The 24,876-nt window shown below is 40.0% G+C and overlaps 1 long non-coding RNA gene across 1 annotated transcript in view; it reads left to right on the top strand.

The window, feature by feature from the left end:
- The window catches only part of LOC131576341 (uncharacterized), a 155,614-nt gene that overhangs the window by 46,613 nt on the left and 84,125 nt on the right, over positions 1-24,876 (top strand). The window lies entirely within an intron of this gene.

Raw genomic sequence — 24,876 nt, 5'->3', positions numbered from 1 at the left:
AATGGCTTTAAACATATTGCTTACAAATTTTACAGCACTGGAGCCTGAAGCCAAATCTCTTCTTCACTACTCTGGTTCAGTGGTTTTCATTGTCTCTGTTTTCTCTGTTGTGATCACACATGAAAATGAGGCAGAAAGGTGCCAAGACAGGCAGTCTTTTTATTCATTTACGGTAGCCTGGATCCTGAAAGCTGAGTGGGCAGTGGGTTGCAATATTTACAGATCTGCTCTGCTCGGGCACTTCTTCTCTGCCCCATGCTATCCTCCTGGTAAAAGCATGAGAAGAATTGGGCAGCCAGCTCAGAAGAAAACAATTCCCTTCCCTTCCCTTCCCTTCCCTTCCCTTCCCTTCCCTTCCCTTCCCTTCCCTTCCCTTCCCTTCCCTTCCCTTCCCTTCCCTTCCCTTCCCTTCCCTTCCCTTCCCTTCCCTTCCCTTCCCTTCCCTTCCCTTCCCTTCCCTTCCCTTCCCTTCCCTTCCCTTCCCTTCCCTTCCCTTCCCTTCCCTTCCCTTCCCTTCCCTTCCCTTCCCTTCCCTTCCCGCACCTTCCCGCACCTTCCCTTCCCTTCCCGCACCTTCCCGCACCTTCCCTTCCCTTCCCTTCCCGCACCTTCCCTTCCCGCACCTTCCCTTCCCGCACCTTCCCTTCCCTTCCCTTCCCTTCCCGCACCTTCCCTTCCCGCACCTTCCCTTCCCTTCCCTTCCCGCACCTTCCCTTCCCGCACCTTCCCTTCCCTTCCCGCACCTTCCCTTCCCGCACCTTCCCTTCCCGCACCTTCCCTTCCCGCACCTTCCCTTCCCGCACCTTCCCTTCCCGCACCTTCCCTTCCCTTCCCGCACCTTCCCTTCCCGCACCTTCCCTTCCCTTCCCGCACCTTCCCTTCCCGCACCTTCCCTTCCCGCACCTTCCCTTCCCGCACCTTCCCTTCCCGCACCTTCCCGCACCTTCCCGCACCTTCCCGCACCTTCCCTTCCCTTCCCGCACCTTCCCTTCCCTTCCCGCACCTTCCCTTCCCGCACCTTCCCTTCCCTTCCCTTCCCCTATGTAATTTTCTAGCAAGATCAGTCCCTGAGCTGTTTCTCCATAACAATACACAAATATTAATTTTCTCAGTTTGGTACAAAATAGAGCGAAATTTTAGGACGGAATTGGGCATTTGGGGAATTTAATGACAAAACCAACTAAAACAAAACCAGATACAACTATGTGCTGCAGTTTAAACTTTTGCTTCTTGCTGTCCTCATGTGGCTTTTCTGCTTTGCCTTTATTCCCTGGATATTAGGAAGTGTCTTGCTGATAGTTCTGTGAATTTTTATTTTTTTTGTGTGTGTGTAGAAGATGATGTAATCAGATATTATTTTAAAGATACAAAATATTTAAAGTAGCTAATTATTTCCTTTCATCTTGGGTTTTCCAGCTTTCAAATCCAGCTGCTTAACTGTGACTCCCCAGTCAGTTAAAATAATTTTGATGGATTGGATTGACACTGATATCCATTTACCTCCATTTTTATTCCAGCTTCCTTTTAGCAAACAATTATGGAACAGCAATAGCTTCCCGCTGGGCAGACAAATTCTTTCTGTCTTCCTTTAACACAGCTGTGCATTTTTCCAAGTGATAAATGCAGTAGAACCAAATCATACGGATCTACGATCTGTTCCAGCTGCTATTGGAAAGAAATGATTAAAACAACAGAAACAAAGTGGAAAGAAAACTCCCTGCTTTTTTCCCTCCAAGCCAGCAAACATGCTATCATTAAGCATAAGCAGCAAAATGCATTTTTAAACTCAAGAAGCAAATGTGCATATAAGCAATAGGAGGCTAAGCAAATAATAAAGCAGAATGACATGACACCGTATCACAATCCTCAACGAGTAAGTAGCACAGTTCAACCTCAAAAGCTACTGAGTAAGACGAAAATGTCTCTTTAACAGTATTAGGGGACAATTTATTATGTGTCTCCTTCCAGTGCGGCACAATGTCACTGCAGGCCCATTGCATTTGCATTATTTCCAGACAACGGCAGCAGCAGAAAAGGACACTGATTTATTTCAGAGCAGGCACAGGTGATTTTTATGTCTGTTGGGACTCAGCCAGATATGGCTTAACCCATTCAAGTCTTTTCTACTTACACGAAGAGGTGTCTTTTTGCAACATCCTTATCTTCCAGCTCAGATTTCATTTAAGTTACTCAAGGAAAAGGTGAGGGATTTTGAAGTCCTTTGCTCTTTCAAAGAGTTAGTAAAGCTTTGTTCAATTCAGACAGAACGAGTGATCGGCAATAGCTTAATCTGCTTAAAATAATTCTAATGATCATTTTCAATGCTCAGCGTTTAACTTACTGTGTGATTTCCACACCTTATAGTAGCCAAAATCAAATGATTGCCTGATAATGTTATTCCCTATTGCATGTAGCTAATTTGCCAGGATCAAAAAATAGCATACAAGAAAAAAAAGTCACTGTCTGGCTGTCATAATCCAGTCAAAGATGCAAGCTTTGTTTCTGCTCAGTTGGAGAGCCTGAGGACTGCCTGCATCCTAGTTTTCCAGCACTGTAGAAGAGGAAAATCTGGCATCTTGCTGGAAGTGCCACCTTACAAAGAGATAAAGAGCTGGGGATGGGACCAAGTGCCATTGCTAATGGCAATTAGAGAGAAAGCAGAGATATTAATCCAAAGCAAGTATAGCTGGCTTCTGATAGTCCATCAATTTTATTTCTTCTCTTAAGTACCAGTATTTTTTCCCCCTTCTGAACAATTGCCTGGCATTGTGTGGGTATATGGCTGCGATTCTGCTGATGGTTGAAAGGGATGCAGAAAGCCAAAATGTGAATTCATGTCCTGAATGAAGTGACTCCTGCATAACTGCAGCAATGTACACTGTACCTGGAACTATGGCTGAGAAAGGAGATTTTTTTCAGGAGTGAGCTAAATTTAGGAACTGTTTCATCCCAAATAGGAGTAAAACTGAATATTTTGAAATTTTCTCAGTGGAATTTTACAGCAGTTTCCTTTTAGATCCATTAAAATACTCTCAGTGTAGCTTGGTTGCCCCCCAAATTAGGCATTATGAATCTGATTGAAAGCATCAGAAAAGAGCAAAAAAAAACCTCCCACATGATACAAATTTTTAGAAGGGATGATCTTTGGAATAGATTATTTTTTAGTCTACTAAAAGAACATTCTGGTAAATCAGCCCAGTTTTGTGAAGTTTTCATTTTTGTCACATTCAAAGCATCTGCTGGAGCACTGCCCTGCTGGACTTAGCTCTGATCTGCCCTTCTCTCCTATCTGGTCCCTCTGGCCCTGTGACTACTGCAGAAAAAAGAGATTGGTTAGTGCACAAATATGTGAGCAGAGTTCAGTGAGTATGTAAATGCAGACCTTTTTTTTAATGTTATTCAGTGTGTTTTGATGCCTGCAATGAGTCAGAGGTACTTGTAGAAGTGGCGAACATGCCCTTGTTCTAGCAAAAGCAGTCATGGGAGGCAGCTGAAACAAATCATTTTGGTGCTTGTGGACTTGCTGGGGAGTGATTCTTGCACTCTGTCTCCAGGATGAATAGCTGCCTTTATCTTCTTACAGGAGGAAAACAGAGCTCAATGGCTGTTGCACACTAGAGCAGCAGCTTGTTCTAAGCCTAACTCTACCACTGGGCAGTCTTGACAGGTTTCTGTGGCCCATTCCCCACCTCTGTAATGTCGTTTGTTCCTTTTTAAAGCATTTTGAAAGCTCTTAATAACATTTCTGGCATGGCAGAGGGCAATGTTACAGCTCCATGGTTTTGGTAGCGCTGAGTAGACTCATGGGGAGCCTGGGCATTGATGGGTCAGGCGCTGGGTTAACTGTTAGGAAATCCTGATCCTAGATTTAAGGAGCTTACAATAAACAAGAGGGAAAGTCACAACAATAACAACAACAATGAAAAAAGAATTAAAAAGGGCAAAGTAGAGGAGAAAATGATCCCTGGGATTCATACAGTCCCATAAGTTAACAATTTGCACAAAATCTGCTGAGTTTAGTTTGGCTTCTTCCTAGGCTAACAGGCTGTCAGGCCTAAATCACATATTCTGAATAAGAATTACCTGGTGTTATGATGAATTATACCAGATATCTGTTCTCTGCAGTGATGTTTCAAATGGGCAGCTGAAGCCTATGAAATACTAATAAAAGTCATTGTGTTTTGATGAAAATATAGCAATGCTTCTTCTGCTTTCTAAAGAAAATAGTCTCATTATTAAGTACAATATACCTAGATGATGAATCATGTGGAGCTAGAAAAGACAGCTTTTTAAAAATTAAGATACTATTTCTTTTTCCCTTTCTTCCTTCACTGACAGTTAAAATACCCTTTAAATACCAGAGGACCTGAATGCTGCCTTTGTTGATCATGCAGTTCAGACATAGCTCAGTTGAATATCGAGGAATTTAGTAAGTCTGTACTTTTTCCTCACCTCAGGTCTAATTGATGAAGAAAACAAGTAAAAATATAACATTCTTACAGAAAATGAATTCAAATTAGCATATGACTTAAACCTATCCCCAAAGAAGCTATATAAAATAAATATGCCAGAGTGCTTCCTAAATAGCTTAAATCAGATTTTAAAGAAAAACATGCATCAATAATATGCATGATGGGTAAGGAATGACCATTGATGACTGCTGTGCCTGACACTTATCACAGAGGTGTTGAGGTACAGAGATATGAGCAAACATCATCATCAGATGTCCCCTGGAAAAATGGCTGTTCCTGATGAGAGTAGAGCAGCCATCCAGCTGCTCTTCACAGCCCTTCCCAGCCCATGTGCCTGATCCGTGGGAAGGGAGTGTGACCATCCACCAGCTACCCAAGATGGGTTGTTTTACTTTTTAGCTGCCACCAGAGGTAACTCCAGGTCAGCTTGCACCTGAGGATAAACAGGGCTTCGAGTGCTTTGAGGCAGACACAGTTTGGTTTGAGGCATCCAGACTTCCCAAAGAATATTCACAGGTCTGGCAAACACCATCTTTAATATTGGTTTAGTTTGATTTTTTTCTCTTCCTCTCTTGTACCTACAAAACTTGCTCTGCTGTCTTTCAGCTTAAACCTTGCAGAAATAGCTGCCAATAAGAGTGTTATCTGGGAATCATGATGTGCACATCTCCTGATAAAGCACCTGCTTTTCTGCATTGTTCTTAAAACTACATTTGATTTTGGTACTGAGTGTGATATTGGGTCTATCTGGCATTACATACCCACCTCCTGATCTGTGAGCAGGATAGGCAGGGCTCTAGGAACTGGCCTTAAATTGGCCCAGTACATCTGATACCTAATTGATAAAAGACAGATGGATTTAGAACCAATGATACATCGATGGTTTAACTGACACCACCAAGCACAATTGTGGCCTTAATGACATGTATATAAACTAATGCAAATACACAAGTAGAAGAGGATAAAGCATGAGTGCCCTATTTAAAATCAGATGATGTTAGCCCCTGTAGAAGACTGCAAGAGAAATAGATTCCTTTGTGCATCATGCCTTTCCACCACATTAATATCACACTTTTACTGCTCTCACCATGCACAACCTGGCTGTAACCTAGTGACACTTTGGAAGATGCCAAATGCTTCTTCCAAACAGAAGAAGCAAAGCAGAAGTTTGATTGCACAACTGCTTTTTCTAATAGAGCAAAAACATCACACACATAATTAACTGTAACTCATGCCTCCAGGCCAGAGCTGAAATGGGGGAAGTGATGCTATCAAGAAGCACCTTAATCCATTTTCTAGGACCCATTAGGACATCCTTTTCAGAATCAGGTGACTGATGTGGGGCACAGTAAAACATCCAGCCCTGATTTGATGTGGTTGGAGAAGACTGCAGCTTTCTGCATCCATGCCCTATTCACAAACACTCCTTGCTCTGATGAGTGCTTGGTTGTTTCAGTGGGAGCTGCTGCCAGGGGATTCAGGGAATCTGCTGGCTGAGGGTGACATTCACCCCACAGCCTCTGCTGGCTCTGCTGTGGGGTAACAGCTCTCTCTACATGGGGTCATGAGCAGATGGGACTTGCACACCTTGAAGAGCTCCAGCCTTTTCTGAAGCTGAGATTTCTGCCATGAGATCAGCCACTTCCCAAAACATCTTTGACTCTTGAAAGCAAAAACTTCATAGATCTTCAGGTGTGATTCCAAAAAGATAATAGCTGTTTTTTCCCTTCTCACTCACTTCTGTTTTTAAGTTGTCCAAACTAATAGTTAAATCTCTAAAGCACTAGTATTCACTGCTGTTAAAAGTACATTAAATCTTCAACCCTGTTGTTTATTTTCAAAGGTATATTTTGGTGACACATGCCAAATTGAATTTTATTACTGGATAGAATCAAGGCATTTAATGTTCAGAGAATTATAAGGATTACCTAGAAGCAATCACCAGAGGTATGTTTTCTTGAATAATATAAAGAGACTAAACCAAGAACTAGTCTTATAAATCTGTTTTTAAGAAAGAAAGAAAATCTGGGGGAAAAAAGTTCTGAATTTGCAAGTTTTCCAAAATTACTCTGTTGCTATTATTATTCATCAGGTCTCTCAAACATTCCCTGATCTCATGCAAAATCATTCCTGCCTACCTCAAAGGACACATGACCAAAATGGGCAGCTAAAAGTCAGGGCAGGGTCCTATAGGCATCAGTCTGTGCCAACGCAGCTCATCACGTGTCTGTTCCATTCCCTTCTGCTCAGGCCTTGGCTCCCCTCTTGGCACTGCAGCATTTCCAGCAGCCTCAGCAGGGTCAGGGATGGGCTCAGCTGCACTAGGAAGGAGTCACAGAGTTTCTGGCTAAGTAAGACAGATCAAATAAAGTCCTTTTCACCGTTGGTGGTGGTATAATCAGCTGCTGCATACACTCTGTTTGGGTAGCAAAGTGAGCTGGAAAAGCAAACCCACGTTTATCACCTGAGAACTGATAATGTGCAAGGTTTGACCCAATTTTTGTTTATCACCTAAAAGTAAATGGTTAATTTTTTGGGAGGGAATAGTGTTATACAAATCTGTGTGTAAGCCTGTGTTTGTACAGATGTACAAATTCATATATATAACATCTCATTAAAGAGAATAATAACTTCTTGTTTATTTTGAATAGTGAGATTCATAGACATTATTTTGTGGATATTGTTAGATGGTATTTTACTGGATGCCAAAACTCAATACCAAATCAGGGTGAAAAATGAAGCAGAAAAATCTACAGTAGAATTCTACTCACATATATTCAGTTTAGGCAATAAAAATTAAAAAAAAGTTGATTAAATCAAGCAGCACTAACAGGCCTGTTAATTTTGTTGTATGTCTGATATGAAACAAACAGGTTAAAAATGTTCTTGCAAATGGTCACTGGACCTTAAAGGAAATGAAGAATTGTGCAGAGAGTTTTGATGCATAGGCTCAAGGATTTTGGGTTCTGCTTAACATTTTAGTCATGGAGAGACTACTCTGTCTTCTGCACTAAGAAAATTCAAACAGTGAGAGAGAAGGTTGTAGGACACCATGCTATATTTGTAGATATACTTATCTATTTGCTTCCTTACAGTTTAATGGACTTAACAATGCATGACAAATATCATTGGGCAGTTCTAAAGATGTGCCCTAATTTTGTACAGTCCAAATCCTTGCTTTATGGACTGCTTTTCCCAGAACCATGCAATGATCTCAGCTAAAAAAAACAACCAACCAACCAACCAACCAGTGACTCCCTGTGACATTACAGGGTCCCAATAAACTAAACTTTGACATCCAAGTGACCACCACATCAAGATGTCATCTCCAAGGCAGTCTGGAAAGGCTGTGTGTGGCACAGGAAAGTTCTTCAGTAGATAAGTGTGGGTAGGAGAGTTGATGATGAATTAGCCATTTTTTATTTTTATATTTTCTCCAGATATAGGCATAGGACAGAGCTCTGTGTTGTTCCTCATTTGTGAATTTATTCCATATTTTTGAGTTCATGTGGCTCTTTAAAGGTTCTGTATACATGGACTGAGATGTAGTTGTTCACATCCGGGATCACATGCAAGATTTTCTTTTCCACCAGCTATCAAGAAGTTGGGGAAAAAAAACGTGATTTAGGAAGTGCTAAACTGTTCCCAAACTTCCTTCAACTTTTCTGACTTGCAGAAAACAACAAACTAAGAAAACAGGATTTTTTTAATAACATATTTGGGTGACATTTTCAAAATGTTCTTATTTCTCTTGAATAGCAATGATTTCTTATTAAGAAATGTTCTTAAATTTTATTAGAAAAGTTTTTGCTACCAGAATGAATTTAGGTGGGAAAATGGCTGGGAAAAGAAATTACTTCTGTGATGGCTTCAGAAGTGCTAGTGAACTAAAAATATTGTGGTATATGCACAGAACAAGATGATTTATTCTCAAGGAAGCTGTGGAAAACCCTTGCAATAGGCTGATGTGAAATAATCTGCACTCTTAGCCCCGTGCCACAAAAATGAAGACACAAAGAACATCTCTGCTCTTAAAGAAGAGATTAACTTCATCCTAAAACCAGGCCATTCAATAATCTTTCCAAAATTTGCTACTCCTCAGTCCTATGAAATTCCGGTTATTATTATTGTTAGTCATATAAATGCCCAAGCAAGTGAGGCTTTTGCATTTTAAGTCTCAAGGCAGACCTGCAGACTTGGATCCCATGATTTGAGTGCCCATGGTATAAAAAGAGGTAGTTCCTGGGGTGGCTTTGAATACCCTACCTTTTAATTTAGTTGAGTGCCCTTTGTTCTTTTCCTTTCTCATCCACGCGCTCATTTCAATCTCTTTTCACATGAAAGGTTTTCCATGCCTTTCTTTTGTCACCTCCCTTTCCTGAAAATAGATTTGTTTTACCAGCATTTGCAAATTATCCCAGCAAAGGCATTTTTATTCTCATGGCTATCTTTGTTTTGACTGTTTATTTCCAAGAGGGATATTTTCTTCCAAGATTATCCTCCTGTGCCTAAAATCTTTAGGCAAAACAGAGCCTTTGTAGCAACTGTTGTATGTCTTCTTTACTCCTGTGACAGTTGTAGCTGCTTCTGGCAGGGCTTATTTTGGCATCTTTATCCTCTGAGTGTGAGACTAATTCAAGGAAACCTGCCTTTTTCTCAGTTGGGTAAACATACCTCTCATAAGACTTTGCAAAAGCACAACACAGAGCTGTGGTTTGTTCTAATTCCTACAAATTAAATAGCATAGCTGTTTCAATTCAGGTTTAATTTATTTAGTTGGAAAACACAGTTTTGTCACTGTTTGTGATAATATCAGTATTACTATTGATTCAAGCACCCTTAATTTGCCCTGGGAAGTGCTGAAGTGCTGTGGTGAAAGCATGCATAGAAAATGTGCAGACAGACAGATAGCTTCTATGGGCAGCTGGTTTCTGAAGAAAGAATTGGCCACTTCTGGAGATGTTTGCTTGTATGAAAGATAACATTATCATGATATTTTCTCAGCTGTGCTTAAGCAAAAGGAAATCACTGGCCTTTGCCTGATGGACATTAATTTCCTCTGTTAGCTCATCTACTGATTCTTCCTGGTGGTGGATGGTGTCACCAGTTGTTTTAAATTTAGTTAATTCAAATTAACAGGGCAGAAATTTTAATGTTTCCTTTCATTCTTTAGCCTAAAACTGCTCTGTGTATTTGTATATTTCTGTTAACCATAAACACCACTCTACTACTATCTTATTTTACACAATATTCACAGTGGACACCTAGTTTCTGAGTAAAATTCCCTCTTAGACAGAAAGAGCAATGGGCCAGCCCATGACCTGAGGTGTTGTCCCATAGGTCATGCAGTTGGTCACCTTTTGGTGGCAATTTCTATAACCCCCTGACTTGTCTATCTTGATGACCTAGAAGCTCCCTTTCAGCCTTTACCTGAACAGTTCTGTCATATTTAACTTACAGTTGACAATTTTTGGCAATTGCAGGTTTTAAAGCCAGAAGGGACCTTTATAACATTGAATCTGATTGTGCAATCTGCTCTTTGCCAAAGACTTTGATGTGAACAAAATACTGCAAAATTTTTGAGGTCCATGGGAAACAATCACATTGAAACCTCCCTCCCATGATTTTGAATTGAACAAAAAAGCAGAAGCTTAGATTCAGTGTTAAAAGACTAAACAAGAGGTTCTCAGAATCTGGGGATGAGAACACCTTGGTTTTGCAGGATACCATAATATACTTTGGTTTTGTTGGATACCATGATAAGTGGTTTAAGACAGAAGTGCCTTGCATCTCCCTCTTGGATAAACTGACTCCTACTCAAAACAAAATCTAAGATTGGTGTGTAATAAGTTTTAAGACTGTTTCAATATCATGGTTAGATTGATGGAAATATTTCAAATCCTGAAAAAGGAACTGAATATGTAAGAAGAAATCCCTGCTAAGCTAAGCGTGATCCCTGATGTCCTGTCATGATTTTCCTAACGATTTTCCAATAAAAGAATCACACAAATACTAGAAATTTCAGCCTTAGAACTGCTTTGTTTTCATTGTGAATTCTAGGAGGAGCACCATCTTAGGCTTGTCTTCTCACAGAAGTAGTAAGAAGAGGACACAGACAGTTTATTTGGTTAATACTGCAATTTTGTGCAAACATGTCCCAGTTGTCACTTAGACATTAAAGAGCTGAACACAGCTGTTCTTCTGTAGCAATCTACTGGACATCCTGACAGAATCATTTGTGTAAATAATGCTAACTTCAGCCTCTGTTTTCACACCTTAACCCTCTTTGGTGAACACTTCATATACCATCCCATCTGCTCTCTCTAGATGAATTATTTTGTTTTTTTCTGCAGGTCTCAAAAGCAGGGAGTGGAAATGCCTTATGTGTTTGATAAGGAGAAGGCAACCTAGATTTCAGAACAATGAAGTCTCACAACCTGCATGGGTAGAAGGCCAACACTGGAAAGTTTTATCAATGACTGCTTGTAGCTATGGAAGTTATATAGGTATATAATCCCATTTTAGAAAAGAAAGTAAGTAAGACCCAGGGAATTACAGGCCAGTCTCACCTAAATGCTTCTAAAAGATCATGGTGCAGATCCTTCTGGAAACTATGGTAAAACACATGGGAAATAAGGAGGAGATTGGTGACAGCCAAATTGTGCCTCACAAATTTGGTGGCCTTCTATCACAGGTTTACAGCAGTGGTAGGTGAAGGAGAAGACATCATCTGCTTGGACTTGTGCGTAGCATTTGGCAGTAAACTGGAGAGAGATGGATTTGACAGACAGACCACTTGGTGGATAAGGAATGGCATGGATGGTTGCAGTCAGAGTGTTCTGGTCAATGGCTCGATGGCCAAATGGAGACCAGTGATGAGTAGTGTTCTTCTGGGGTCAGTACTGGGACTGGTGCTGTTTGACATCTGTTGGTGACAGGGACAGTGGAATCAAGTGTACCCTCAGCAAGTTTTCTGATGACACCAAGCTGTGTGAGGCACTGGATTCACTGGATGAAAGGGATGCCATCCAGAGGAACCTGGACAGGCCTGGGAGGTGGAACCTGTGAAACTCATGAAGTTCAGTAAGGACAAGTGAAAGGTTTCGTCCCTTGCTCAGGGCAATCTCAAGCACAAGGCTGGGTGGAGTATGGGCTGAGAGCAGCCCTGAGGAGAAGGACTTTAGAGTGTTGGTTGATGAGAAAGGGTCACAAAGATGATCAGGGAGCTGAAACATCTCTCCTATGGAGACAGACTGAAACAGTTGGGGCTGTTCAGCCTGGAGAAGAGAAGTTCTGAGGAGACCTTCTAGCACTTTGAAGTACCTAAAGGGAGCCTACAAGAGAGCCAGAAAAAGACTTGTTTTACTAGGGGTGGAGTGACATCTAGATCCCTCTGAAGTCTCATCAGCTTGCACAAATCAGCAGTCAAAATCAGAAATCAAATTGAAGCAAGTTGTCTTTCTCTGTGTCCATGGATGCAGGGGCTGATGGTTAGTATTGGAAGTTTGATTCACAAAGGCCACAACATTTTTTCCATGTGCATGTAGTCCTGGGATGACATTCAATTATTATACTCTAATTTTTTTTACTGCTGTTGTTTAAACAATAGGGCTTTCCTTGAAGATGGAAATCAGAAGGGAAATGTCATCATGAATACATTCCAGAAAAAAAGAGTGAATTGAGTGAAACCAAACCATGTTCATATATGAATATATTGGCTATATTAAGACTGATGAAACTTTTGCCTCTGGATGTCAGATCAGATTATTATAGGCAGACAAGCCTTATCATCTGGAATAAATCCTCCAGCAATGGGTGCATTACAAATACAACAGGTATCTTAGATGGATTTATCCATCTATTTCAAACAGTAGGAAAAATTAGATATGTGTAACCGAGGAACTGTTGAGGTAAGAGAGCATGTGGATACTGAACTGCCTTGAACACTACACACTGTCTATGGAGAACAGCACTGAGGAAGACTCTTGTGAGACTGAGTCTGGATCTGAATTGGTCCTGGTCCTCAATTTCTATCAGACAAGTCATTGAAGGCAGGCCAATTATTCTCTTTCAACATGAACATCAGTAAAACCTCACTTTTGGTCACAAATTCTATTTGAAGATGCTTCATTTTCTCTGTGCTTCCAGCTGTGATGCCCAGGAGTTGCTCTGAGTTGTCACTTTAATTCATCAAAAGTCAGAGGAGGAGAGGAAGCATGATAAAAATTGATAAAGTAGGCATGATAAAGTAAAACCCTTTATGTGAAAGTGTTCACAGTTCTTTTCCCCAGGATTGGATTGATGAGCAGAGAGACGGTTTTCACATTCGGACTTAGGATGTTTATTTTACCTTATCTGTATTGCATCTTTACAGACAGTAAGCACTTCTTCACACTAACCTAACAGGCTACAAATGGCAATACAGGGCTCTGTCCACAAGGCCTTTTAAGCATAAGCTATCCAATTATCAAATGCCAACAAATTTATTTTTACTTTTAACCCAATAACCAAACACCCGTGTTCTGCACTGTGTACTTTTCTGTCCAATCACCCAATACCACCCAAAACCATGAAGAAGAAGGAAGAAAGGCAAAGACAAGCCAGCACCCTAGAACCTCACTTTTGTCCCTCTTTCACTACTGTATCCCAAACTCTAAATTTTTCACACAGAGACTTAACATAATTGTAATTCACACATTCACATTCCTAGCTTCTCCACTCAGTTTGAGAAGCCTTCTCCATGGTCTTAAGTTAAAGCCAATGCTCTCTTGAGTATCTGAGCCTGTCAGCACAGATGGGACTCCAACACCTTTATTTCTAAATTACTTTCCAAACTCCGATGGTAGCAGTCCCAGGCACCCCTTCATCTTTCTGTTCTGCATCCCACAGGACACAATATCCTCCAGTGTCAGCAGCTCTGTTCATGAATTCTGTTTTCCTCTTCCTTTTTTCTGTAACATATTTCTCCACTGTTTTCCAGAAAAGATGAATTTTGGGGTTGGTTGCTGTTCTTCACATTAAGCTGTGTGTGGTTCAGAGGAAGGACTGTGCCTTTTTATTTTTGGTTGTTTATGTACGGCACACACAGCAGTATCTATAGGTGTAGACACCTCTAAAGTAATAATAAAATTGATGTAAAAATAACATATTTATGGTTCTATGTCCCATTTTTCAATCCACCCTAAAATAACCCCCTTCTGGGAAAAAAATAATGAAAAAGTCTAGAGGGGATGTGATTTCTCTGTTAAAATCATGTTGCCTCCACTGACTAATCACTCAGAGGTTTGCATTGGTACTCTTGCCTCACATGGTTATTTTCTTCTGAAGGTTTTCTGTGGGCTCAGATTATGCAGTTAAACTTCTGTTTTAACAAGTTGCTGCACCTTTGCCCAAGGCTGTGATTGAATATGTGGGCAGTCACTGTAGTTCAACTGACATTTGGGAACTTATTATGATGTGTTGACTTGATCCTGAATTTGCTTATTGGGGGGGTTTATTTAACTCAAATACTCATTTTTTGTGGTGCCAAACTAAATCAAAAGCTCCAGATTTCACTTGAGAAGAAAAAATCCAAATCTGTGGAAATTCCAGCACAAATTGATAGTGCTAGGCAGTAGGTCAGAATGTTTTTAAAAGCTGAGAAGGTTTTAGTGTAACTGTTGGGAAACAATGTCTGAATGTCAAGCCTATATAGAATTAGGAGATAAAAAATTTTATTGGAATTTTATGTTATGTGGAATATATTTTACAGCAGTTTTGTACTATCCTGGCTCTGTCTACCAGAGACAGTTTCAATTGTTTTCTTGGTGTACCAAAATGCCTGTGGGAGGACCAGGGCGTGAAAGAATTTCTAAAGCATCGTTGGTGCTGGTCATTGCTCTGAATGTCTCTGGTCAGTCTGTTTTAATACTCTCCATGAGCATTTTCCCTGGCTGGTTGGCAGGTTATGATCCTCCCAAACCTTGTGAGGAGGGTCCCGTGTCCGATGGCACAGCATCACTGATGAAAGATACAGACCCAAATGCCCATGCTACCTTTTAAGGAATTCCAGCTACTGAAAATATATGAAATATTTTTCAGAGATTATGTGTTTTTCTTCCAACAGTGACACCTTTGAAATGACTGTTTTACCTAAAAATATCATCATCACTGCTCTAACCTTTGTATCTCTTTACTATTGTAAGTGATGACTCTCAACAATATGGAACAAACAAAAACACAAATCCAGGTTGTTATCTGCTTGGTCAAGAGCCCTAATTGCCTCACAGCCTTTGTCTTAGCCAAGGAAGTGCCATAAAAAACCCACTGTGACAGCACAGGCCATAGCTAGAACTATAAATATTTTCAGAACCAGCGCTGTAATTATTTCTGGCTACTAAATACTCTTCCCCCCAAAGAAAGGGAAAATGTTTTTAAAAAAGGAGTAATTATAAGTGTTAACATTCTGATGCCAGATCTCCATCATTAGAACAGGCCATACAGACATATAGAACAGAAGGGTTAGATAGGGAAGGTGGGAGTCGTTTTCAGCCACAAGGCTAGAACAGACATGGTCCTTCCCCCAGGCAGTCTGGGGTGAGGCTGCAGCATCCTTTGGCTCCTTCCCCCATCAATCTGCCCCTGAGAGATAATATTTTCCCTTCCCCCAAAGCACTTTTAATCTGAAAAGTGAGTGGGTGACACAGGAGTGGAACGTGGAGGGCAGGTGAATTAATAGTGGCAAGGGCATGTTTTCACATATGCTAACGTATGTGTACAATTTGTAATAAGGAGTGATAAGTCAATCTCTGCCTAGTGGGACAGAGGGTTTTAAAGGCATCTTGGCTGAGACAGAGTACAAAGGTGGAGATTGTACAGGGAGTCCACATTCCAGCACTTCTTGTAGAATCTATTATTAGATTTCTTTTTTGCCTAAAAATGTTAAAAATAAAATGGTGCTGCCTGGTACAGAATGGGGTGCAGTGAAAGATTAATTATGCTGCTCTGGATTTAATTTTGGTATCCTTACACACTGCATTCTTATGTAAGAGTGGACTCTTAACCTACAAATGAGGAATGTCGAGGGGTTTTAAAGCTTAATATGTTTGGATCTCTCATGCAATCCAGTTCTTCAAGGGCGAATAGAGAAAATTTGTTTTCTGTATAGCCACTTGCTGTGTGTGAGGAAAACAGCACTGCACCACATTGTGACATGAAGGTATCTAGAGCAGGCACGCATCCAGAAAGGGCTGCCCCAGCTTGATGACAGGAAATACATGGGAACTCAAAGTCTCTGATCATCAGCTGATGTAAATCAGCAGAACTTCTCTGACTTTATAGTAAAGTTAACTTTACTATTTAAGTGAAGTAAAGTAAACTAACTTTACTGATTTCAGTGAAGATTTGTCCATTTGTGTTCATGGTATTCATTAGATGCCAATATCTGTTGAATAGCAGTAAAAAACCCCTGCTGGACCTCAGGCAACGAAAGACTTGAGGACACAAACACTGGTAGGATGCACCTCAGCATGTAGAAAGTATTCTGAAAAATTAGCAAAGAAATCACAAAATATGGAGGCTGGAAAACTCTCAGAATGTGTTCACAGGCTCCTTCAACTCAATGCCATTTCATTTCATTGCCAGAATTAATCACTGTCTTCAGCTCCAGTCATGGCTTCTTATTTATTGCCAGCTTGATCTCCTTGGTGAATTTTATTGCTCACAACCATCATGCTCTTTTCACATAAGATCCAATACAGATTGCAAAGAAAGGAATAATGTGAGAACTGAGCAAATAGGAACTTAAAGATCACATGCGATTCTATCAACTGTAATACCTACTCCATTAAATACATAGTATATGTACATACTCTGTCGCTTATGTATATAATAATTGCATTATGTGTTTTTAACTGCCAAGAACAAGAAGCACAGATGTAATGGGTAAGTGATGTTCTTTATCAAAGCAGCAATCTAAGAAGACAGTGGTTTGCCCTCGAGCTCTCCTGCACACACAGTACCATCAGTGGCACCCAGCTGTTCCCTGCTCTGCCACTGACAAGTGGCACAGAATTGGTTTAGGTTTGAGAAAAACCACCCCATTGTGGCATGTGGGGAAAACTGGGTGAGCTCTCCTTCATTCAAAACATTGAATTGGTTTGGATTAGGCCTCTGAGGTGCTATATAACTACAAAATACTCTGATGCTCTTTACTGTGTTGAACCTCTCCCTTACGTGACCTTCTTTTTGGTACTCTGCTGCAGTTTCTGAAGGATGATAACAGTAATTACTTTGTGCATATGGTGTGTAGCACAATGGGACCCTGATCCTCGCTGGATCCTTTGCAGTGAAGTCCTTGTTTCTTAGAGGATCTCTCTAATAAAATGCTAGGATGTAATAAGGGCAAATGCCCCAAATGTCACTCCTTCCTTGACCTTTGGAAGATCAGACTAAGCCCAGCTCATCAAATGAAAAAAATATTAATCATCAAAACCCCCTCATGAAATTAATAAGAACTCAAAATACTTTGAAGTATTTTGAAATAGACTGTGCATGTGAAAAATGTGCCAGTTGCTTCTGCATGTCTTGACTAGATCTATCACACTGGTAAGAAAAGTGCTCACACAAGGAGGAAGAGTTGTAGTGAATGAAAGCCATATGACTGAATCCTTCAGAAAATATCCTCCAGTGCATCAGTGGGAGTTAACCTGGCTTAGGTAGAGAACCTGTTCTGATATCATAATGAATGGCTAATGATATTTAATCACTTTCTTTCCCTGTGTCAGCACTACTCCCTCAACAACTTCACTGCCTCTGATTAGCAGCATCCCACTTTAATCGGATAGTGATGATGAGCCCCTCTGACATAAAGAGGTGCAGCTCCAAATAGCAGTGAGTCTGTTACTAGTCCTCTTCCATAGCATAGTCAGAATGGTGTGTATAATTGAGTTTAGGACAGTGTTGTTCTAGGTGCTAGAAATGTCATGTAATAAAAGATAATTCTCTGTCCTGGAGGACAGACCTAGCTGAGAAAGCTCAAACAGAAGTGTGTTTTTTTTCAATATTGGAGAGGAAAGATATGGAGATAGATCTTTGAAACCTCAGTTGTGTCCTTTGCACTCAGTTCATAGTCAGCTTGCTGGCATTAGGGTCCTCTGCAGGTGCTTTGAGATCCTTCAAAGAGAGTCTATGGAGGAAGGCCAGTGAAAATCCTCACAGTGCAGGTTTTAAAGGGAGGGCACTATTGGAAAGACTGTTGAAGTGTGAGCCACCTGACAGCAATCTTAGAAGATATACTTTGGGATGATAGGTACCAGCAATCAGGTCGTGCAAGAACATATAATTATTGTGTAACAATTTCCCATTTGTCATATAAGGTTACATGCTTTCATAAGGTGTGGAGTTGCTTTTTACACAGCAACCACATAGCCTGGGGCACCTGATCCCAAGTGAAATTGCTGCACTGTAGAATACAGTGATCTCTGAGTAGACAAATGCTTCATTTCTGCTACCATGCAATGATTTTTTTTTTATTGTCTTCGTATCTTAGGTCTCAGAAGGCTCATGAAGATGCTAATTTTTGCCTTTCATTCTGCAAGTGAACTCAAGCAGTTAGGAGAAAAGTCATGTGTTTCATAGTTGGATATTTTAGCATTCTGTTGATTGTAACATGTGGAATATGGTACTTCAAAATTCCACAAGTAGCAGACCAATGAAATGGCCTTTGGTTGAGCCATGATACCTTTTTACCTTTTTTTCCTTTTTTTTTTTTTTTTTTTTTTCTGGAAAAGACAACAGATATTACAAATCATCAAGATCTGCATGGGTGACTGAGCACCCAAAGCTTTAAAAAACAAGCTGAAATAAATGCCATGTTCCTCTGAAGGTGGCGGACTGAAAAAGTGGCTTTCCAGGCTACATGCAACCTCAATATATGTCTTGTATAGGCCTCTTGTTAAAAGTAATTTCCATTAAAAACTCTACCCTGCTATCAGATTTGGGTGAAACTGGACAAAATCATAGAATCATAGAATTGTCTTCAAAATGCATTTAAAAAGTTAGCATAAACCTTGTTTCCTAGCAAAAATCAGGAAAAACAAAAATATCTAAATTGTATGTAAAGTTTTCTCCAGTTTTCTTGAAAAACTTGCACCAAATAAAATGTTTCAGCAAAGAGGAGGATTAAGGAAGGTGTTTGGGATAAGGACTTGGTTACTCACATGGGCAGCTGATTCAGCCTTAGGACATCAGAGAACTCCTAAACAGCTCCTGGTGCCAAAACCAAACCTGTGATCTTCCTGCTCTATTTCTACTCAATGAAGAATCTCCCACTGCTTTACTGTACTCCTCTGCATCACCAGGGTAGCTGCCATTTGTCCACTTTGTGACATTTCAGTTTTCTCTTCAAGGCCAGGATGCTGAAATTCTGCAGGAGGTAAGAATCTCACATTTCTAAATACGGTTCAGGTATTTTTGGTTTGGGGTTTTCTATGGAAAAGAGCTTGACAATATAGTTCAAATCAATCCTAGAACTTCAAATATAAATATCAAGGTAAAAGGCCCCTTAAAGGCTCTTGGAGTTGAAGGAGTTATAATTTTCAGCTGGTGATAGTGAAGTCTGAAAGTTCTTAACACCTGATTTTCTGGTGTTATGGACTTGCTGACTGAGAATCTTGGGTAACAAAGAATCTTGGGTTTTGGGTAGCAAAGCAGAAATCCACAGAAATACATTGACTTGCGCTCATTGGTGTACATCAACTGGCTTGCTTTCTGTTCTACTGTCACCTGCTGACATACCTTCTGGTTTGCCTAAACAGAACAAATGAAGAACAAATAAATTCTAAAGCCATTATGCTTCTTTGCTCTGAAAGAGCAGAGTAAATATTGGATGCTCCATTTTTTCTAGATCCATCTGGGCTATAATCCTAACGTCATGGAATGCTGTGTTCAAACACTTTGACCTCAATGGACTTTGCTCCTAGAGTCTCACCCTTTCTGTTCCTGTCCAGTATGGCCCTGCAGGTCGCATCTTTGCTGTGCTCTACCTCCCACGACTGCATTTGCCTTGTCTGTTTATATTGCCATTTATTTTCAAAAGGCTACAGCTTTTCTGTGTTTGTATGTAGGCTGTCAGCTGGGCTTTGAACTGGTGCAATAGTTAGCAGTGTTATCTTGAAGATTCTTTCTAACATAAAAGTATATGCAAAAGAGATATTTGCTCCTTTTTTTAATATAAAAAGTGAATGTAAAACTCTTATGACACTGAATAACTGTCACTGGAATGTAATTTGGATAAACACCCTAAGGTGAAGCTTTCATCTGAATTAGAGGTGAGTCTGAACTTTTTAGGAGCAGTATCATGTTTTTGAGAGGTTCATATTTGCATCCATGAGCCTATCTGTGATCTTTAGAGTCTGCACATTTTGGCTGGAGACTTTCCAGGAAAGAGGCATTGCACCTCCCACTGTAAATTTTGCAGGAAAAATCTTGCTCTTGAGACTTTGGTCTATCCAAATCCCACAGAATTTGGGCTGGACCTTATTCTGAAGGCAAATGGAAGTGTTGAAAGCTCAGTTGGGTATGTCTGCATGCACTTACTTTTGATTAGAATGAGATATAACCTGAGAGTTTGGCCTGTCATAGCCTGTGGTTTCTAGTCTAGCAAGTCACACCTTTGTGCAATGCAGACACATATCCCTACAAGGATAACACCACTGTGGTTCAGCCAGGCTGAGTTCCCCTCTGGGCACAAGCTAATGAAGCTGAATCACAGTTTCATGCCTATTTGAAATGTGCTAACAGACCTTTCCAGGCAATGGACTACCTTCTTTGCAAATGGCTTCTAGTTCTGTCTATGTGTCCAGGGAACCAGAGATGCCCAAAGTTCCTTGTGTATTTTCATCTGGTGCTCTGCACTCCATTCTGGGAACTCTTCCTCATGCTGCAGCTAGCCTGAATTGCAGAAAAGGTGTCTAATATGAAAAAGATAGGCTTTGCTACAACAACAAATTCCATTGTGTTACAGGATAATCAGCCAAAGGTATTGTTGATACACAAGATCCATACTAAAAACAATTAACTCCACAAAGAGAGAAACACAGTGAGGAAGCATCTTGTCACTTTACCACATCATGAAGCAAGAGACTATATTAAGAGTAAAAACAACTGTTACTCCATTTATTTATTTATTTATTTTTCAGTGAATTTGTGTATGTATTTCTGTGTATTTTCTGGAATGTTTAATTATTCTTATGCAACTGTCATGGGAAGGAAGTGGCATTCAGTGCTAGCTGTCTGAGACAGATAATAAGGGTTAAAAAGAAATTAATTCCTCCAACTTTGCCAAGCCAAAGTCTAAAAAGGCGCAGTTCATTCTGTAATGAATATTGTACTCTGTATCAAATTAATCTTTCAGAGCCCCCTATCCCTAAGGAAGTCAAGATCATCTGTCATGATACACATAACTTTCATTATCTTCAAACACAGAGCAACTAAATATATAAAGGCTTAATGCTGACTCATTAAACAAAAGGATGCTTATTTCCACAGTGACTGTTCTGTGCAAAACTGAATGAGTTTTAACATAAAAATAATGTAAGTAACCCAGTCTTCATCAGACAGGAATATTTCACAGACATACACAAGTCTGGCAACACTGTAAATCTGGGGCAGAGCAAAAAGCAGAAAATAATGATACAGATGACAGAATTAAACAGCAAAAGAAGGGATTCCTGGTAGTTCTTGTGAGGACAGTCTGGAAAAATCTGTCTGTAACATCTCAAGCACTGGAAAAATATTTTTTTATCTGTTTTGGAAAAGAAAAAAAAAAACCAACGGAGAGACAATTACTGCACTAAAATGTGACATTTCCAAGACAAGGGTGGGTGCACCAATGATGATTACATTCAGCTTTTTTCTCCTCAAAACTCAGATTTATTAAGTCTGCCATAATATTGTCATTTAATGGTTCAAGAAAGTTTTCTCTCTTCATTAGCTGATGTCACACTGCAAATTGTTTCAACCCATTTCTATGGGGGAGAGGGAGATGGGGTCTTTTCTCATTTGGCATTTTGGCGTACAGAAGTTGTGACTTCCTTGGAGCCACTTGCAGTAAAGCAGAAGCATGGAGATAAGGAAGAAACTGCTTCTGATCCATGAATCAGATTCCTGGTCTCCAGCCCCCTGCTTAACACTCCATCCTTCAGAGAGCTGAGCTCTCCCTCCTACATCAGACACATCACTCACATCACGGACTGTGGGGTGGTTTGTGTGTGTATCTGTCTTCTCTCTCATTTGCTGCAACCTTGCTACACATCCAAATGTAAACCAAGCTCCGTGTTTGCTGGTTACTGGGTTTACCTACCTTATAGATATCTTAATATCTATAATTCCCAAGGTGAAAAAGGAGATAACAGCTACTTATTCACACATATAGAAGAATTGTAAAATGTCTATTACATTACATCAAATTCATTTGTATCTGGGATAAAATATCCAGGGAGAGGACCACAGATTTAAACAAAATCCTGTCAAAATGGAGAGGGCTTGAGAAGTCCTAAATCCTGATGGAATTAAAACTTAGCTGTCTGGAAAGCATGAGAGAAAAACACTGGTGTTGGGGTGACTTAGGGCACAGAAAGAGGCTGAGAATTATTTTACATCAAAACTCTAAAATGGAGTAAAAATAAAAAAAACCCTCCAGATTTAAGAGTGATGATATTTCTTATTCTAATAAAGAACGTGGTTCACTATAAGCAGACAGTGAAAAATTCTGTATATTTTTTAATTCTTTTATAATCCAAATACTTGCACAGAGGTGAAATAGAAGCCAATAGTGGCAGACCTTTACAGAGCAGCCACATCAGTGGCAGAATATTTTACTACAGCTTTATTAAATGGGTTTTATCATTTCTTCTAAGAAATAGTATAGAGCCACAGATAGGTTTGTGTTGGAAAGGATCTTAAAGACGATTGAGTTCCAACTTCCCTGCCATAGGCAGCAACTTCTACTGGACCAGATTGTTGAAAATCCCATCCAAAGTGGCCTTGAACTCTTGCAGGGGTGGGGTATCCACAGCTACTCTGGGAAGCCTGTTCCAGCGCCTCAACATCTCTGGGTAAAGAATTTCTTTGTAACATCTAATCTAAATCCTCTCACTTTGAAACCATTACCCCTTGTCTATCATCGCATACCCTTGTAAAAAGTAGATACATAAAAGCAGAGAATCAGCTTTTGTTAATACATTATAAAGCCAAGAAAAGTTCTAGAGAACAAATAAAATTTGGATTTTTTTTTTTTTTTTTTTTTTTTTTTTTTGTGAGAGTATCTCAGCATTTTTTAAAGGTGGCCATTGCCAGGTCCAGGTTTTTGGGTTTTTTTTAATTAATTATTTTATTTTTTTAAGGATTGTAACACTTTACTTTCCAGGAATATTTTAGCAGCTGATTTTTACTGGCAGAGACATTTTTGAAAGTCAATTTTGCATATGGGCATATCTGAGGTACCCAAATTTAAAATTTGTACATGTGCCAAGGGGTTATTGCACGCAGGTTCAATGAGGGAAAAAGCAGTGTCCCATCAGATTTATCTGAGTGACCCAGTTCTTACCCATGCAGCTCCACTGCATGTTGGGATTTTCTCAGGAAACTGCTACAGATCTCCTGGGACTGCATTTTCTGCCAGGTCAGACTCTTTGGAAATTCCTTGGAGTGTGTATTTTCCAAGGCATAATTACAGACTATTAGCTGTGCTTGCTATACACCCATACACACAGATGTGCGTAACTGTGTTATGCAAATGTTGACTGTAACACGAAGCACGTCCTTTGCTTCGTGCCTATTTGCATTTCCTGGTAGCTTCAAAAAGTCTAATTTAGAAATGGGCCTCCAATTGACACCCTTGCTGTGGACCTACCTCCTGCCTCCAATCCCCAAATCAGAAATTTGGAGGGAATTTAGATACTTTTCCAAATGTTGGAGGTTGGCCCCGGTGCTGATTGGACTCCTCATTTGCTTTCATTATCTGATGGGTGACAAGCCTGAACAGTTCACCATGTGTAACTAAATCCTCCACAGGAGCTCAGAAATCCCAGCCTTTTGGAAGTGAAAGCTTCCTTTGGCTGCAGTTCAAGCTTTCCTGTCAGGACATTTCAAACACTCCCATCACAGGAGTTATTGCTCATATGGAAACAGGTATGTTAACACATTCTTGGCAAGCTACCAAGCAATGGGGCATGGGTCTCTGAAGTTATGGATGGATTTGTGTTCGTTTTTTTTTTCCAAAATCCCTTTTAACAATGGGTGATCAGTAGATATTGAGCACATTTTATGTTTTGCACATTTCATCTGTTTATACAGGGAAGGTTACATTATGGATTGATCACATACATGCTGGTGGTGATGAACGTGGGGAGCAGTTACTTGAAAATAAAGGGCTTTTCAATCCAGTATCCAAGTGTTTGATGGGATTTGAAGCCTGAATGATGAAGCTAGACAAATTTAAAACTGAAAATAACACATTTCTTACAGTGATGGTAATTCAATAACAGAAAAATCTACCTAAGACTGTTGTGGATAGTCCATCATTAGGAAGCTTTTAATTAAAATAGGTGATATAGAATCATTGAATGGTTTGGGTTGGAAGAAACCTTAAAAATCATCTAGTTCTAACCCCACTGTCATGGGCAGGGAATCTGCCACTAGACAGGTGGTTCAGAGCCCCATGCAGTCTGGTCCTGAACACTTCCAGTAGTGGGGAGTCCACAACCACTCTGGGAAACCTGTTCCAGTCCCTCACCATCCTCATAGTAAAGAACTTCCTCTTGATATCTAATCTAAACCTGCCCTTTTTCAGCTTGAGCCCCTTGTCCTATCACTGCAAACCTTTGTGATAAGTCCCTCTTCCATCTTCTTGTAAACCCCCTTTGGCACAGCTTATTATTTTTTCCTCCTGTATTTGAAGGACTGCTGTAAGTAAATGGTCTGCTTCAAGAACATTACCAAAAAAACTGATATAGCAGTAGCTCTGATTTTCCTCTGTTTAGAGGAATACTGGGAACTTTTAAGTGATTTGCAAATAATGATAAGGTAGATTTAAAACATCTGTGAACAGCTCTACTTCCACAACTGGACATCGAGCAGAATTAGTCTAGAGTAGGTCTGTGGTGTGTCTGTCTAGAGAAGGGTCTGTTCATGTGATTGCATATAGACTCTTGTGTCCTTAAAAAAATAGAATTTACAAATTTGTCAGAGCATGAAACTTAGAATTTTGTTTATTTTCTTCCTTTTTGTTCATAATTTTGACCATAACACATCTGTTCTGGTGAAGAACAAAATCATGTAACTTATGTAAGGAGCTGGAGGTGTTTGTCAGCTTTCAGGACTGGGAACCTACTCAAGGTTTATTTACTATATTTAGTTACATATT

This window comes from Poecile atricapillus, chromosome 2, assembly GCF_030490865.1.
Source record: "Poecile atricapillus isolate bPoeAtr1 chromosome 2, bPoeAtr1.hap1, whole genome shotgun sequence".
Classification (NCBI taxonomy): domain Eukaryota; kingdom Metazoa; phylum Chordata; class Aves; order Passeriformes; family Paridae; genus Poecile; species Poecile atricapillus.
Note: the sequence above shows the minus strand (reverse complement) of the source record. Positions and strands in the feature narration are given on the sequence as shown.